This window comes from Sinocyclocheilus grahami, unplaced genomic scaffold (assembly GCF_001515645.1).
Source record: "Sinocyclocheilus grahami isolate Dianchi unplaced genomic scaffold, SAMN03320097.WGS_v1.1 scaffold235.1, whole genome shotgun sequence".
Classification (NCBI taxonomy): Eukaryota; Metazoa; Chordata; class Actinopteri; order Cypriniformes; family Cyprinidae; genus Sinocyclocheilus; species Sinocyclocheilus grahami.
In genome coordinates this window covers 938,899-957,525 of record NW_015505414.1, presented here as the reverse complement: position 1 = coordinate 957,525, position 18,627 = coordinate 938,899, and the positions used below count along the sequence as shown (strand labels likewise).

General features: G+C 43.0%; 1 long non-coding RNA gene across 1 annotated transcript in view; it reads right to left on the bottom strand.

Annotated features, from left to right (window-relative positions):
* LOC107597709 (uncharacterized) overlaps window positions 1-14,070 on the bottom strand; it is a 19,373-nt gene extending 5,303 nt beyond the window's left edge. Inside the window, exons 1-2 of the long non-coding RNA XR_001610488.1 lie at window positions 14,061-14,070; window positions 12,425-12,427 (exon numbers count right to left, since the gene is read on the bottom strand). This is a non-coding gene — a long non-coding RNA (uncharacterized lncRNA). The remainder of the gene's footprint in view (window positions 1-12,424; window positions 12,428-14,060) is intronic.
* Window positions 14,071-18,627: the final 4,557 nt, after the last annotated feature.

Below are 18,627 nucleotides of genomic sequence, written 5' to 3'. Positions count from 1 at the left end.
TCTGGCTACGGTGTATAGACCACCAGGGCCGTATACAGATTTCCTCTAAGACCTATTGGTTACTGTTGATAAAGCGCCAATTGTCTGAGATTTTAACATTCAGGTTGATAATACAAATGATGCATTAGGACTTGCGTTTACTGACCTAATAAACTTTTGGAGTCAAGCAAAACGTCACCGGGCCCACTCATCGTTTTAATCATATGCTAGATTTAATGATATCGCATGGAATCGATCTAATTGATATAGATATCGCACCTCAAAGTGATGATGTTACTGACCATTTCCTTGTATCGTGCATGCTGCGTATTACTGATATTAACTATATGGCTCCGCGTTATCGTTCGGCCAGAACTATTGTTCCAGCCACCAAAGACAGATTCACAAATAACCTGCCTGATTTATCTCAACTGCTTTCTGTATACATAAATACACATGAACTAGACGAAATGACTAGCAACATGGGCACTATCTTCTCTAATAGATTAGAAGCTGTTTCCCCCATCAAATTGAAAAAGGTTAAAGAAAAAAACGTACTGTGCCATGGTACAACAGTAATACCCACTCTCTCATGAAAGAAACTCGTAGTCTTGAGTGCAAATGGAGAAAAACTAACTTGGAAGTTTTTAGAATTGCGTAGAAAACAGTATGTCCAGCTATAGACAGGCTCTAAAAGCTGCCAGGGCCGAGCATATCCACAAACTCATAGAAAATAACCAAAACAATCCTAGGTTTTTATTTAGCACAGTGGCTAGATTAACAAATAACCAGACGCCACCCGATCCAAATATTCCCTCACAGTTTAATAGTAATGACTTTATGAATTTCTTCACTGATAAAATAGATAACATCAGAAATACAATAACAAATGTAGATTCTACAGCGTATAATACTTCAGCTTCATTCATCGCACCAAAAGATAAACTGCAGTGCTTTACAACTATAGGACAAGAAGAGGTAAATAAACTTATCACTGCATCTAAACCAACAACATGCCTATTAGATCCTGTACCCACTAAATTACTGAAAGAGTTGTTACCTGTAGCAGAAGAACCGCTTCTCAATATTATTAACTCGTCGTTGTCTTTAGGTCACGTCCCAAAAACATTCAAGCTGGCGGTCATTAAGCCTCTTATTAAGAAACCACAACTAGATCCTAGTGAACTGGCAAATTACAGACCCACCTCAAATCTTCCTTTTATGCCTAAAATTTTAGAAAAAGTTGTGTCTGCTCAATTGTGCTCCTTCCTGCAAAAAAATGATCTCTATGAAGAATTTCAGACAGGTTTCAGGCCCCACCATAGCACAGAAACTGCACTTGTTAAAATTACAAATGACATACTTCTTGCGTCAGACCAAGGCTGCATCTCATTGCTAGTTTTACTTGATCTGTCACCGGGCCCACTCATCGTTTTAATCATATGCTAGATTTAATGATATCGCATGGAATCGATCTAATTGATATAGATATCGCACCTCAAAGTGATGATGTTACTGACCATTTCCTTGTATCGTGCATGCTGCGTATTACTGATATTAACTATATGGCTCCGCGTTATCGTCCGGGCAGAACTATTGTTCCAGCCACCAAAGACAGATTCACAAATAACCTGCCTGATTTATCTCAACTGCTCTGTGTACCAATAAGTACACATGAACTAGACGAAATAACTAGCAACATGGGCACTATCTTCTCTAATAGATTAGAAGCTGTTTCCCCCATCAAATTGAAAAAGGTTAAAGAAAAAAACGTACTGTGCCATGGTACAACAGTAATACCCACTCTCTCATGAAAGAAACTCGTAGTCTTGAGTGCAAATGGAGAAAAACTAACTTGGAAGTTTTTAGAATTGCGTAGAAAACAGTATGTCCAGCTATAGACAGGCTCTAAAAGCTGCCAGGGCAGAGCATATCCGCAAACTCATGGAAAATAACCAAAACAATCCAAGGTTTTTATTTAGCACAGTGGCTAGATTAACAAATAACCAGATGCCACCCAATCTAAATATTTCCTCACAGTTTAATAGTAATGACTTTATGAATTTCTTCACTGATAAAATAGATAACATCAGAAATACAATAGCAAATACAATAAAATTTTAGGAAAAGTTGTGTCTGCTCAATTGTGCTCCTTCCTGCAAAAAAATTATCTCTATGAAGAATTTCAGTCAGGTTTCAGGCCCCACCATAGCACAGAAACTGCACTTGTTAAAATTACAAATGACATGCTTCTTGCATCAGACCAAGGCTGCATCTCATTGCTAGTTTTACTTGATCTTAGTGTTATCCGCAATGTTCATCACAGCTGAACGCGTCAGTTGGGAATAAAATATGATAAAGTTTGGGAGGACAAACATTTACTTATAACAGTCATAATTCCCCTTTCATTAAAAGCAGTTAGGTCAAATCAAATCTGATCGTCCATAATTTATCCGGCACTGATGTTTCGGTAGAATTCCTCAGCCTTGCAGAGCAGCTTTATTTTCCCGTTGTGCAGCACCCTTAGCTTGCAAGGATGGTGATGAAATCCACGGAAAATCCCCATGTTGATAAACAGCTTCTTAACATAATTGAAATTGTGTCTCTGTCGAATCGATTCTGCTGAAAGATCCTGGGCAAAAAACAGCTTGGATCTGTTGTGGATGAGTGCTGTCTCGGAGTGCAAGACAAACTCCTTGTCATGAAACTTGAGAAAATAGATGAGCACTGCTCTATTCTGGTTAGGGTTTTCAGGTGCCGGCATGCGATGAACTCTCTCTGAGGTGAAGGATTTCTCGGGTCCAAGCTCCAGCCACTGAGGAAGCATATTGTGTATAAAGTCCAGTAAGGAGTTTGAGGCCAAACACCCGAATATCCTTCCATGGTTTTCCAGATTGTCTGTCTTCAATTCAAGCTGTGCAATCCATTTTTCCGCCAAAATTAGCACGAGTTTGGTCCTAACAATCTTGTCCTCTATTTCAGTGGTACAGGTCTCAATGCAATACGGGTTCTTCAATACATTTTTCATTAGCTGACACATCTTGCGTAATGTCAGACAAGCTGCTCTCCAAAGTAGATATGGAGCTTGCCATTACTCCCAGATGATGTTTATACCATCTAATTTTGATCCAAATTCTGAGCAAAGTGCTTTTAGCTTGGTTAGCACCTCGGCTATCTCCACCATGCTGTTAGCATCAACACTCTCTGCTCTATACTTTTCAAACTTCGCGTACTGGTCTTACATGCTTTCGAAAAGATGTCACATTCTTTAACTGAAAGGGGCTTAGACGTAATCGCACCCAAGTTGAAAGATCAGGTTTATAAAAGTTAAGGATAGTTTAGGTAGGGTGACCATACGTGCCATTTTCCCAGGATGCGTCCTGGCCAGGATTTCAATATTTTTTTGATGTCATACACCGATCGTTCTGCACACGCAAGCAAAGCCAAAACCTAGATATTTTAGGCAATATAGAAATCCTGGCCAGGACGCATCCTGGGAAAATGGCACGTATGGTCACCCTAAGTTTAGGGGCAAAGTTGTGGAGAGCTCTCACACTATGCAGCCATCTTCGTCGAGGTCAAGTGTGGGCAGGCACAAAGTGGTCATGAAAGACAGGCTGGAGAGCCCTGTGCGATGGTCACCGCAGCATTCCGTGCCTGGATAGACATAGAGAAAAGGTAGCTAATGACCTGCCTGGAACTGCCTGGAGCTCAGAGCAGTTCACCTGTCTCTTAAGTGTTTTTTACACTCAGGTCCATCGCAAGCATGTACTCATTCACACAGACAAAATGGCTGTGGTGGTGTTCATAAATCGCCAAGGTTATTTCTGTTCTCTGCCTCTTCTCATGCTCACGACGAGCCTGCTGACGTGAACAGATGAGCACCACCTGTCTATTCAAGCAGTCTATCTTCCAGGCCATCTCAATTGGACATGTTGTAGAGGCACGGGGCTCATGCAGCCCTGGTTCTCAGAACCTGTTAGAGATGCTGTCAGGTCCTCCATGGCTAATTCCATTGAGGAAAGACCCCCTTCTTTCAAGTGAGCAACTCAGTCTGGCATCCACCTTTAGACTCACTGTCACAGCAAGTGTTGAAGACGATTTTAGAGATGAGTGCTCCATTTACTAGACATCTCTACAGTCATAAGTGGAGAGCCTTTGAAAATTATAGCACTTTGAAGGGACACGGCCCTGTCAACTGCCTGTTTTCAGTAGTTTTGTCTTTTCTACCAGAGTGTTTGGATGATGGCTGTACACCCTCCACACTCAAGTGTATGTAGCTGCCATATCAGTGTTTCATTCTGACATTGATAGGTTGGCTGTCAGCTCTGGAGGAATGATTTGGTGATTAGATTTCTATGAGGCACGAGGCGGCTGAATCCCCCCTTGCTAATGGTGGCTGCACCAAGGGCATGCCTGTATCAAAACTGAGGTTATCCCACTAGATTGTCAATGCAATAGCTCGGTCTTATAAATCATGACTCTTGTCACTGCTTGTGCACTGAACCAGGATGTCTGGGAAGCCCTGCCTCCTTTTTAGGGCTGTGGGGTTCCACTAGGATTGCAAGTGTCTGATGTTATGAAGATGATGGTACCAGCGCAGCCACCGCTTACTCTATTGCAGCAGCCAGATTGTTTCCACATTCAATCTTTGTGGTGATTACAGCTGTGAGTGCCCCTGTATGACTGACTTGTGTTGCTGCTATTATCCTGTGGGTTACAGTCATTTTGCTTGAAACTGTGGTTTATCTCCCTTAAATATGGGCCATCACTAATGTTGGTTGTGATACTATTCTAGTACCCTGCTGTTCTGTTTTCAATTAGCGCCAGATTTGTCCCTTGTTGATGCAGTTATTATGTTGTCTAGGATAGCTAGCTTCTGATAGTAATGAGAGCTGAGTCATCACTTCTATGATAAGCACCAAGTTTATGCCTCATATTTGTATTCCAAATATGAGGCATAAACTTGGTTATAAACTTGGTGCTTATCACTTCTATGATAAGCACCAAGTTTATACAGCTGTGAGTGCCCCTGTATGACTGACTTGTGTTGCTGCTATTATCCTGTGGGTTACAGTCATTTTGCTTGAAACTGTGGTTTATCTCCCTTAAATATGGGCCATCACTAATGTTGGTTGTGATACTATTCTAGTACCCTGCTGTTCTGTTTTCAATTAGCGCCAGATTTGTCCCTTGTTGATGCAGTTATTATGTTGTCTAGGATAGCTAGCTTCTGATAGTAATGAGAGCTGAGTGATAAGCACCAAGTTTATAACCAAGTTTATGCCTCATATTTGGAATACAAAATGTCTTGGTTAAGTACATAACCCTCATTCCCTGAGGGAGGGAATGGGGACGTTATGTCGTGACGACATTAGGGGTTCTTTGAGTTTAAGAGAAAATGCCAATGAGAATTGGCTAGTGGATTTTGCATGCTGAGCCACTCCCTGTGCCTACGAGTATATAAGGTGACACCATGCATCCACTCATTCAGGTTTTACGCTGAGGAACCGAGAACATATCCCGGTATCAACGAGTGGTTCAAGGTTGTGGCATGGTGACATAACGTCATTACGTATGTAACCGAGAGGTTCCCTATCTGTCGGTCCCTATGAGTTAGGTTGCGATGACATTACGGGTCTATGGAAAACGCCACAACATGAATGCCATTCACAACCCTGTGGCACTGCAATGTTGACAAGCTGTGGCATGTCAAGGCAAAGCTACGCCGAGGTCGTAACCTTCCCTGCTTCCCTGCTTTAGTGCTGGAGAAGGCCATGTTGCTGTTCCATCCACAAAAACATTTTTGGAAGGGATTTCAACCTTCAGTGAAAGATTGCTTCAAATCTTTCCAATTTGTTCTTTCAGCCTGGCAGAACAATGGGGAAGCAAGCCTTAAGGAAAGGTCGCTACGGCGACCACATCCTACCCGTAGGGAGGTAACATGTGGAGATACTGATATGGACTGACCTAAGGGGCAATACTAAATATGGAATAGGTCTCTGAGGCAGGTCCTACCTTAGAGTAGGGATGGAACAACTGCCAGAAGAGACTGACAGCACTGGTCTGTCAAGGGAAGGCACAGGTTTACCAAGAGGGAAACCTTACCATGGAAAAATATACATATGGGATTACCCGCAGGAAATCAAACCATATTGATACCTAGCCCAGTACAGGGGCTGACCGGGATTCCAGGCATGCTAACACCAGTACTGGGCCTGGCGTCAGACTACTCCGCAAAGGCTGACTGCTGGGGTGCTGGATGTTCAACCAGGGTTCGCCGACTGGGGAACTCTACTGGGAGAAGAAAAGCGCTTGCATCCCATGTGAGGGGGAATGGCGCAGCAAATGTGACACCGAGCCAGTTCTTCCCGCCAATTACCTGTTACTCAACACACTGGAAGAAACCGGCTCTACACAAAGGTTGTAAAACCTTGCAAAGGTGTTAGGTGTCGCCCAGCCGAGGGGGCACGGCTCGCCTTCAGATTGGTACTATACAGTGGGCCAACCTCTGCTTGGAGACCGCCTTCCCTTTCTGCTTACCTCTATAACAGACAAAGAGGTGCTCGGAGCTTCTGAAGCTCCGGGTGCAGTCCATGTATATGTGCAACGCTCTTAAGGAACACAGAAATGCCTAGGCTGGATCTGCCTCATCCGAGGGCAGCGCTTGCAGGTTCACCACCTTGTCTCAGGACAACATGAGAGTTGGCTGGCCCAAACACAAGGCACTCTTCACTTACTGAAAATTCTTGGAGGTCCCGACCCTCTTGATGGAAGTAAGCGCAATCAGGAGCACTGTCTTTGCAGACAGGAACTTCAGCTCAATTGATTCAAGTGGCTCAAAAGGACCCCTCTGAATTCCAGCCAGGACAACAGAGAGATCCCAGGAGGGTACGAGGGGTGACCTAGGAGGATTTAACCTTCTAGCACCCCTCAGGAACCTAACGATCAGGTCATGCTTCCCCAGGGACCGGCTGTCCACTGCATCGGGATGTGCTGTGATAGCAGATACATACACTTTCAAGGTGGAGGGTGACAGCCTATGTTCCAACTTTTCTTACAGGAAAGAAAGCACGACTCTAATCGAGCATCTCCTGGGGTCTTCCCGGTGAGAAGAACACCAATTCGTGAACAGACTCCAGCATAGGCTTGTCTAGTAGAGGGAGCTCTAGCCTGAGTGATAGTGTCTACCACCGCAGGTCTTAGGTCTGTCGCATTTCCTCCAGGAGCCACACGTGGAGGTTCCAAAGATCTGGACGCGGGTGCCATATGGTGCCCAGCCCCTGAAAAAGAAGGTCCTCCCTCAGTGGGATGCACCAGGGAGGGGCTCTCGTGAGGACCATGAGTTCCAAAACCAGGTCTGGGTGGGCCAGTAAGGTGCAACCAGAAGGACCTGTTCCTCATCCTCCCTGACCTTGCACAGTGTCTGTGCAAGAAGGCTCACTGGTGGAAATGTACACTTGCGTAGAGCCCGCGGCTAGCCGTGTGCCAGTGAATCTGTGCTCAGGGGGGCCTTGGTCAGGGAATAGTGCAGCTGGCAGTGGGAGGACTTGCGGGAAGCAAACAGGTTTACCTGAGCTTCCCCGAATCGACTCCAAATCAGCTGGACTGTCTGGGGATGGAGTCCCCATTCTCCGGGGAAAGTGAGCTGTCGTGAGAGCGCGATACACACAATTGCGATCCCCCCAAATGTGGATGGCGCGCAGCGGCCCAGCCCGTCTTGGAGGCATCTGTTGTGACAATGACATGTCGGGACACTTGTTCTAAGGGCACCCCGGCCCGTAGAAAGGCAAGGTCCGACCAGGGGCTGAATGAGTGGCGACACGTCAGTGTGATGGTCACGCAATGTGTACCGTGGCGCCATGCCCATCTCGGGACTCGGAGTGTAACCAGTGCTGAAGTGGTCTCATATGAAGTAATCTGAGCGGCATGGCTGCGGATGCCATATGCCACAGGAGCCTCTGAAAGTACTCAGGCAGTTCAGCACTGACTGGGCGTGATCGTTGGTGAGACGCACAGTCATACTCACCGGGCCTAACTCAGAGAAAAGAGATTCTCTGCACGGGGGAGAGCTTGCTCTTCTCTCGGTTGCCCTGAAGCCCCAACTGGCTGAGGTGCCAGAGCACCAGGTCCCTGTGATCGCAGGCCTCTTCTCGTGACCAGGCCATGATGAGCCAGTCATCGAAATTTGAGGAATTGAGGATCCTGATGCCCACTTCCCATAGTTTGGCAAGGGCACCCTCCACAACTTTCGTGAAGACACAGGGGGACAGGGAGAGCCCGAAGGGGAGGACCTTGTACTGCCATAACCAACCCTTGAACGCAAACTGTAGGAAAGGTCTGTGTTGAGGAAGAATCGAGACATTAAAGTACGCATCCTACAGGTCGATGGCTGCAAATCAATCCTGGGCTTGAACGCATTTGACGATGCCTTTCTGTGTCGACATCTTGAACGGAAGCTTGTGAAGGGTCCGATTCAAGACTCGCAGATCCAGGATTGGTCGAAGGCCACCACTTTTCTTGGGAACAAAGAAGTAAGGGCTGTAAAACCCCTTCCTCGTCTCAGCTGGAGGGACAGCAATCTCCTTACAATCTCCTCGCACAGAACAGAGGCGTCTCGGACTGCCACCGAAGTCTCAAGAGTCGACCTGTCCGAATGAACCAGTGGAACGGGATGGGCAGCGCAACGAGTGGCACCTAAGGGACAGTCAACATACCCACAGTGGTGCAGCAATGGAGAGTCGGGCTAGGTGGCCCAGAAGGCATTGCGTTTTGAGTCATCACAGCAGAACTCCCCGTGTCCCCGGAGGGACTGGCTAGAGATGTGCAGGGAGGTATGGCGGCCCTAGTCCGCAGTCTCTTGGCAATTGCCGACAGGGTCATGGTGGGTAAGAGTGCAGAGGCAGCACTCACTGTCACCCCATGGCCCTTGCAATCCGGAGGAAAAGGAAACTGCTCTTTCTTTGACAATGTGGTTACCACTGGCCATTGAGCCAGCGGTGGAAAAGAAAGAAAAGAAAAGATTCTCAACCTGGCCCTCCTTCGGGTGAAAAAGCGTTGCTGTCTTCGCCACCTCCTGAAGAGCAGTCTCCCACATCTCCGGGATACCCGTGTCAGGGCAGCTTCGCCATCTTCTTAGAGGACTTAGCGGCCAGGTGTGACACGGGGGGAGCCGCCTTCCTGCGAGGAGCTTGACGCCCCTGCCTTGGCATTGCCTCAGCACGGGACGGAGCTGCTATGGAGGACGCAGGAGGGCAACCCACAGCGAAGATCAGGCTGAGACACAGCCTTCGACGGAATGGTGGCAGCTGGAGGATCACGTCGGGGCAAGATGTGTTGCATGGCCTCAGTCTGCTCCTCTACTGCTGGGCAAAGTCTTTAACAATGTCGCCGAACAGGCCAGCCTGGGAGATGGGAGCATCAAGAAAGCGTACTTTGTCAACGTCTCTCATCTCAGCCAGGTTGAGCCAGAGATAATGCTCTTGGACCACTAGGGTAAACATCACCTTCCCGATGGACCGTGCCGTGACTTTCGTACCCCGGAGGGCGAAGTCAGTCACCGTGCGCAGCTCCTGAATCAACCTCGGGTCGGTACTACCCTAGTAAATTTGTTTAAGTACCTTGGTTTGGTGTACATGCAGGATAGCCATGGCATGCAAGGCAGAGGCAGCTTGGCCTGCAGCAACGTAAGCTTTGGCAGCAAGAGCAAGAGCGACAGCTTACAGGTTTTGGACAGGAGCCACGGATGGTTCCTCCAAGAGGAAGCACAGATGCACCGCAACCACTCTTTCCACCTGGGGAATGTCGACGTACCCCCTAGCCGCCCCGCCATCAAGGGTAGTGAGGACGGAAGGTGACGAGAGGCTTCTGGTCGTAAAAGGGGCCGTACATGACTTCATAACTTCCTCATGCACTTCCGCAAAGACAGTAACCGGAGGAGAATGCGGTTGTGAGCCACACTCCTCTCCGAGCAACCAATCGTCCAGCCGAGAGCACTCAGGGCTGGGCGGTGTGTTCACCTCCAGCTTGATGCTCACAGCTGCCTGGGCAAGCATGGCCGTCAGATCTGGGTTCGATTTGGCAGTGGCGACAACACCTGAGGGGGGCAGCCCCGCCGAACCTTCATCCTCAGAGGGTGATGGCCCATCCGCCGATGCTGCGTTAGACATCTGATCCTTTGGTGGTGCACTGAATGACTCGCTGGGGCCGCCATGAAATGGCCCAGCAGAATCACTCTGCAGCCGCACAGGACATGCACTGCGTGAGGAGTGAGAGGTCCGTCGCCCGGCAGAGAAGCTCTCACTGTCACCCTCAGATCTCCCAGAGCTCTAGCTGGCAGTCCTCTGCTCATGGCAGAGAAACCGGAACGAGTAGTGGCAGAGGGGTCTCCTCTACTCCCCTTGAGGAGGGAGAGACGCAATCGCAGCAATGCCATGGACATGCGCCCACAGTAGAGACATGATCCATCCACGAACGCCGCTTCAGCGTGTTGAGCGCCCAGACACTGAAGACAATAATCGTAGCAATCAACAGAGGACAGGAAATGACCACAACCAAGAGGACATGGACAAAACGGCATCTTGAAAAAGACACGAATTGTCCGTGATTTGCTCTTTTTTTGGGAAACTGCTCTTTTAATTGAAGCGCCCACGAATCACTCGCTCGTAGGGACAGCGCTGTACTGAGCCAAACAGGAACATGGATGTACGATGTACAGTGGATGCATGCTGATGCTTTATACACCTGTAGGCACGGGGAGTGGCTCAGCATACAAAATCCACTAGCCAATTTTCATTGTTTTTTTTTCTTAAACTCAGAGATGATTCAGCTCCCATGTTAGACCCCTAATGTCGTCACAACATAACTCGTAGTGACCGACATATAGGGAACTAGTTATACAAATTACATTGGGGGTAGGTGGTTGCAGTGGTGAGCGGTGACTTTTTCAAGGCTATGCTGAGTGCTAAGATAAAGATTCCCTTCTCCTCATTCGGCTTTTAAGACAAACTCAAAGAGGAATCACAGATGACAACAGAAACACTGTGGCAAGTATGCACATTTCCTACCTAATTTGTAAAAGAAATTAATTTCCAATCCTTCTTCTCTCTGTCTCTCGGACATATTGGTCTATATGTCTGTGCATCTGCTGAATTTATATTCCCAGTAAAAAGGAGTAAAATCATTGACCCGGGTGATGCTACTCCAACAATAGACCATACAAAATACCAAAAACAATCATATTTAAAAAATATTGCCATGTAACATTTTGCAACGTTGCAAACAACAATAAAATCAGACAAGGCTTTAACTGTAAGCGACACAAGCAAGGAAAACCAAGGGAACAATAAAATCTTCAGAAAAATGCTCTGAGGATGTTATTGTTTCCTTTGTTTTCTTTATGTTTAATATTACTTAAATTTTCATATAAATTGTATAAACATTTTTTTGTTTATCACTTTATTCTTTTACTCAGGCATCTTGCCAAATAACCTATATCTTCAACATACATTGTCTATGACCAAAAATGTAAGAAGATATGTTTTCAATGGACTTTCAAAATTTGCTTTGCTTGAGAATGTATGAAAATATACAGTAGCAACATTTTTTTTTTCATTTGATTTATTTGATTTAGTTTTGCATCAAACACATTGGGCCACATTTACGAAATGAACATACAACAAAAAATTGTCCGTACAGTCGTTGCTATGTAAAGGACGTTAGCGGTGGCTTACAAGAAGTAAACTATAAGGTAATACAGATCCTAAGAGTTTAGATATATTTTGCTTACTGTATAGGGTGTGCTCTTTCCCAGTGTCTTTCATGCAAATTACCATCTGTCCCCAAAAGGTGTAAACTCTCCACATCTAGGACTTGATCAAAGCAAATTCCAGTTGTTAGTTCCTGTCTCCATTTGGGGGATGCTTGTCTTGGTCTGAGTACTTAAGTGAATGTTGCGAGAAGATCAGTGTGCTCCTGTAGCCAGATGAGCCTGTAGCGTGGAGTGTGTCCACACACTCCATACTATGTATTTTTCTAAAGTCAGGTATGCATCCTTTACTCTTAGATTTATCTTTGAGAAATTAATGTCTTGTATTGATTATCTCTGAATTGATTACGTAATTGGCATAATACATTTTACCTGACTAATAATAAATTGTTACATTTGCATTGATTCTGTTTACTCTGAAATGATTGACTCTAGTAGATCACGTTGTATCCTTGTTACCCCATATCTGCATCAGATTAGTAACAGATCCGGCTATCCTTTGGCATTAGTTCAAGAGTACTTTGTTTGTTTGTTTGTTTTGTTTTGTTTATTTATATAGCACAATACAGCAACAGTCATTGACCATTGTGCTGTACAAGAAATTATAAAATCAAAACAATAAAACAACATAAAAGTCATATGGTACAGGAGGTAGTACATGCAGAGGACAACAGATACATGCTCAGGACGACTCAGATGTTAAAAGCCTTTTCTAAAAGGTGAGTTTTAAGTTTTACTTTAAACAGAGATTCTGAAGAGATTATCCTAATAGATAAAGGTACGCTATTCCACAATTTGGGGCAGACTATGGCAAATACACTTAAGGTGCCCACGAATCACTCGCTCGTAGGGACAGCGCTGTACTGAGCCAAACAGGAACATGGATGTACGATGTACAGTGGATGCATGCTGATGCTTTATACACCTGTAGGCACGGGGAGTGGCTCAGCATACAAAATCCACTAGCCAATTTTCATTGTTTTTTTTTCTTAAACTCAGAGATGATTCAGCTCCCATGTTAGACCCCTAATGTCGTCACAACATAACTCGTAGTGACCGACATATAGGGAACTAGTTATACAAATTACATTGGGGGTAGGTGGTTGCAGTGGTGAGCGGTGACTTTTTCAAGGCTATGCTGAGTGCTAAGATAAAGATTCCCTTCTCCTCATTCGGCTTTTAAGACAAACTCAAAGAGGAATCACAGATGACAACAGAAACACTGTGGCAAGTATGCACATTTCCTACCTAATTTGTAAAAGAAATTAATTTCCAATCCTTCTTCTCTCTGTCTCTCGGACATATTGGTCTATATGTCTGTGCATCTGCTGAATTTATATTCCCAGTAAAAAGGAGTAAAATCATTGACCCGGGTGATGCTACTCCAACAATAGACCATACAAAATACCAAAAACAATCATATTTAAAAAATATTGCCATGTAACATTTTGCAACGTTGCAAACAACAATAAAATCAGACAAGGCTTTAACTGTAAGCGACACAAGCAAGGAAAACCAAGGGAACAATAAAATCTTCAGAAAAATGCTCTGAGGATGTTATTGTTTCCTTTGTTTTCTTTATGTTTAATATTACTTAAATTTTCATATAAATTGTATAAACATTTTTTTGTTTATCACTTTATTCTTTTACTCAGGCATCTTGCCAAATAACCTATATCTTCAACATACATTGTCTATGACCAAAAATGTAAGAAGATATGTTTTCAATGGACTTTCAAAATTTGCTTTGCTTGAGAATGTATGAAAATATACAGTAGCAACATTTTTTTTTTCATTTGATTTATTTGATTTAGTTTTGCATCAAACACATTGGGCCACATTTACGAAATGAACATACAACAAAAAATTGTCCGTACAGTCGTTGCTATGTAAAGGACGTTAGCGGTGGCTTACAAGAAGTAAACTATAAGGTAATACAGATCCTAAGAGTTTAGATATATTTTGCTTACTGTATAGGGTGTGCTCTTTCCCAGTGTCTTTCATGCAAATTACCATCTGTCCCCAAAAGGTGTAAACTCTCCACATCTAGGACTTGATCAAAGCAAATTCCAGTTGTTAGTTCCTGTCTCCATTTGGGGGATGCTTGTCTTGGTCTGAGTACTTAAGTGAATGTTGCGAGAAGATCAGTGTGCTCCTGTAGCCAGATGAGCCTGTAGCGTGGAGTGTGTCCACACACTCCATACTATGTATTTTTCTAAAGTCAGGTATGCATCCTTTACTCTTAGATTTATCTTTGAGAAATTAATGTCTTGTATTGATTATCTCTGAATTGATTACGTAATTGGCATAATACATTTTACCTGACTAATAATAAATTGTTACATTTGCATTGATTCTGTTTACTCTGAAATGATTGACTCTAGTAGATCACGTTGTATCCTTGTTACCCCATATCTGCATCAGATTAGTAACAGATCCGGCTATCCTTTGGCATTAGTTCAAGAGTACTTTGTTTGTTTGTTTGTTTTGTTTTGTTTATTTATATAGCACAATACAGCAACAGTCATTGACCATTGTGCTGTACAAGAAATTATAAAATCAAAACAATAAAACAACATAAAAGTCATATGGTACAGGAGGTAGTACATGCAGAGGACAACAGATACATGCTCAGGACGACTCAGATGTTAAAAGCCTTTTCTAAAAGGTGAGTTTTAAGTTTTACTTTAAACAGAGATTCTGAAGAGATTATCCTAATAGATAAAGGTACGCTATTCCACAATTTGGGGCAGACTATGGCAAATACACTTAAGGTCTCCCTTTCTTTTTAACCTTGATCTAGGAACCTTTAACAATTTCTGATTTGATGACCTTAAACATCTCGCAGATATGTTAACAGTCATGAGTTCAGATTAATAATTAATGTTGCCAGACCGTTTAAGACCTTAAAAACAAAAAGTAAAATCTTAAACTCTACTCTAAAATGAACCGGCAACCAACGCAGAGAGAGTAAGACGGGGGTGATGTGCTCAAATTTACGAGTGCCAGTAAGGAGTCTAGCAGCTGCATTTTGGACTAATTGCAGGCGGTTCATATAGGAATGACCAATACCTATATAGATTGAATTGCAATAGTCCAGATGAGAAGATATAAATGCATGGATTACTTTCTCGAACTCAGCAAAAGTTAAAAAACTTTTAACTTTGGCCAGTAGTCTCAGCTGGAAAAAACACGATTTGATAACTGCATTTACCTGCTTATCAAATAGCAGGGCAGAGTCAAAGACAATACCCAGGTTTTTAACAGATGGTTTTACATAAGCAGCTAAGCTGCCTAACACTTGATTTAGACTGCCAGAAAAAGCTAATGGACCAAACACAATTGCCTCAGTCTTACTCTCGTTTAAGTTCAAAAAATTATTGGACATCCAAGCCTTAATATCTGACAAACAGGCAGTTAAGGTAGACAAACCAGCATTATCATTTTGTTTGATGGGCACATATATTTGAGTGTCGTCTGCATAAAAGTGAAAAAATACTCTGTGTTTTCTAAAAATTGAGCCCAAAGGGAGCATATATAAAGAAAACAAAATGGGAGCAAGAATAGATCCCTGGGGAACCCCACAAGTCAGACGCGCTTTGGAGGATAAACATCCATTTATATTAAAAAAAAAGGTTCTATTGTTCAAATAAGACTTGAACCAGTTCAGTGCATGACCTCTAATACCTGCACAATATTCAAGACGAGAGATAAGAAGGTCATGATCGACCGTGTCAAAAGCCGCACTCAAATCCAACAGCAGAAGTATTACAGAGTTCCCAGAATCAACAGATAATAAAATATAATTTGACACTCTTAAGAGAGCAGATTCTGTACTGTGATGTTTCCTAAAACCAGACTGCAAAGATTAAAAAACTCCATTTGCATCTAAAAAATTTAATAATTGGACAGAAACTACCTTCTCAAGGATTTTAGAAATAAAAGGAAGATTAGAAATTGCCCTAAAATTTGAGAGAACGGTCACATCGAGATTAGATTTTTTCAACAATGGTTTAACAATAGCATGCTTTAGATATTCTGGAACTAATCCAACAGAAATACTCTTATTTATTATTTCTAAGATACAAGGCCCAATAACATCAAAAACCTGAATAAGTAGGCGTGCTGGAAAAATGTCAGTTTCAGATGTGGTTGGTTTTAACTTCATAACCAGTTTATGAAGATTGTCTATCGACTATCGTATTCAAAGGCATTAAAAGATGAGGTACAAGCCGAAAAAGAGGAAGGATCATAATTTATGGGGACAATAAGCTGTCTAATGTCATGTATCTTGTTTGTAAAATACCTTAAAAAGCATTCACAAGAAGCAACTGGGTCATCAAAGTGCAGATAATTTGATGGATTTATCACCAAGTTAATTGTAGAAAACAAAATCTTGGGTCTTTGATCATTTCTAGCTATGATGTCAGAGAAATACTTTGATTTGGCCTCCTTCACAGCTCTTTGATAGTTAGTTAATGAAGTACGTAATATCTCCAACAACACATGTAACTTATCTTTTTTTCCATTTACGTTCTGTACGTCGACATACTTGTCTAAGAGCCCGTGTATCCGTATTTAACCATGGCTCTGCCTTAGCTTTGAGTTGCTTACTCCGAAAAGGAGCAATAGAGTCTAAAATTCCAGTACAGGTAGAATTAAATAAAGTAAGCTGTTGTTCTGCAACTAAATTTTTAAGGGATCATCAAGAGAAACCAGTTTACATGCCTCATCAAAAAGGGGAACAAAATCCTTACTAAAGGTAGAGCTAAACATACATGACCAAATAATAGGCTTCTTAGTTTTAACAATCTGATCTAAAATAGAACATCACAGGATTATGATCTGAAAAACTTAAATCACCAATTTCAAGGTCATGAATATTGATATCATGTAACAAGACAAAGTCAAGAGTATGGCCCAGGGAGTGTGTAGGCCCTGTAACCATTTGAACAAAGTCAAAAGAGTGAATAAGATTTTTAAACTCTTTAGCAAGCGGATTTGTATCGCAGCATACATGAATATTAAAATCACCAACAATCAAGAGTCTATCAAATTTCGAAACAATTCCACCTAACAAATCGGCAAACTCATGTATAAAGTATTTGCTTATCTTTGGAGGATGGTATACAATAGCAATCGCTAAATTTTTGTCCCTTTTTAGATTAAATAACAGTACCTAAAAAGCTGGAAAAACTCTCAGATTTTATAGTCCGACAAGTGAAGCAACTTTTAAAAACACATGCTAAGCCGCCACCCTTTCCAGTTGATCTTGGGCAGTTTAAAAATGAACAGTTTGAAGGTTCAATTTCTGAGAAGGGACTCACATCCTCAGTTGATAACCAAGTCTCAGTCACAAATAAAAAATCCAGATCGCTTGTTGTAAAAAAGTCATGTAAAATGAATGTCTTATTCACCAACGATCTAGCATTTATCAGAGCCATCTTAACCTGCACTGACTCACCAATCGACTGAGCTGCACGATTTAAAGGTCGAAGATTCCTGTGATCTGTTCCTCCTCGACGAAAACGAACCAGGGACGACCAGGAGCTCGGAGGAACTTGAAGAACCTTCGGAATCACAGGCCGAACATATTGCTGAGGAGACTCCAGTAATCGCCGCGAGACGAGGCGATCAAGCTCAAAATCCGGGAAAGCCGTGAGGGGACCTCGCGTAGACAGCCGCCCTAGATGTAGTTTTATCTTTACTGCAATTCCTCCCCGCTTTCCTCTTCGTCTGCGTTGTTTCCTCCGGGTAAAATCCCATGGCATACGACGCAAACAGGTGGGAATGGACGCCAGTACAGGTGGAGGTGGACGATTAGAATCAGTTTTCTCTGGAGCGGTGTTTAATAAAACTTTTACTCCACTCCTTAAATGAAGGAGCTGTTGCCGGTCGTACACTATAAGTGTATACACAGTTTGAGTCAGAAGAGAGCTTAGACAAACAACAAACTGTACAAAGAACATAAAGAGCAGACAGCCAGCCACACACATCGGCGCCATCTTGTTTGAGCCGACTTACTTGGACTGCAAAAGCCAAAAATGGAATTTCCGTTTAGATCAACTGAATGCTGTTTGACCAACCTAAATTTGGGTGGGCCTTACCTCTGTTTATTGTAATATTACTCTAGCTAATTGTACATGGGAAACCATGGCATGACCATACCAAAACTGTTATCAGAGAAAGTAATGTTGGTCGGCTTCTATCTATCTTAAGCACCTATAATTATAATAGTGGTCATGACCTCTGACTAGGGAAAATGTTGCTTTTTTCAAGTGTATACAGATCTATGGGGACTAAATAAAAGTACTTTTAGAATGAGTAAGCATGGGGTGGCCATCTAAATAGTATTAGTCAATTACCTCTGTCTAGTGACCAAGACTGAGGAGTTTGTGAGTATGAGATCCGTATGCACAGTCGAATAAATAAGTGCAACAAGATTAAAGAGTTAAATAGAATCCTATGAATGATCAATAATAATTTACATTCTAACCTAAATTCGAGGTCATAATAAAATGGAGTAAGATTAGAATTTAATTGAAATTAAGTTAATTTGTGTATGAAATCACCTGCATGCCAGCAAACCAATGAGAACACGCAACAATCACGACGAGTCATAGCAATAGAGCAGGGGCACTAAAGCTGCTGTGAATCCGCTTGCCCGGAAGCTTCCATAACTGGAACAGGGCCCGTATTTATCAAGCTTCTCAAAGTGCCATTTTAGTCTTAAGTGCTGAGAATTCATGAAATTTACTCCTACTTTCAAATGTAAGTATAAATGCAAGTTATCAAATGTCTTAACGCTAAGAATCACTCTTACTCTCCCAGTTATTTAAGACAGCTCGAGAGGTCTCTCAAGTGGTTAGGAGCAGTATTGG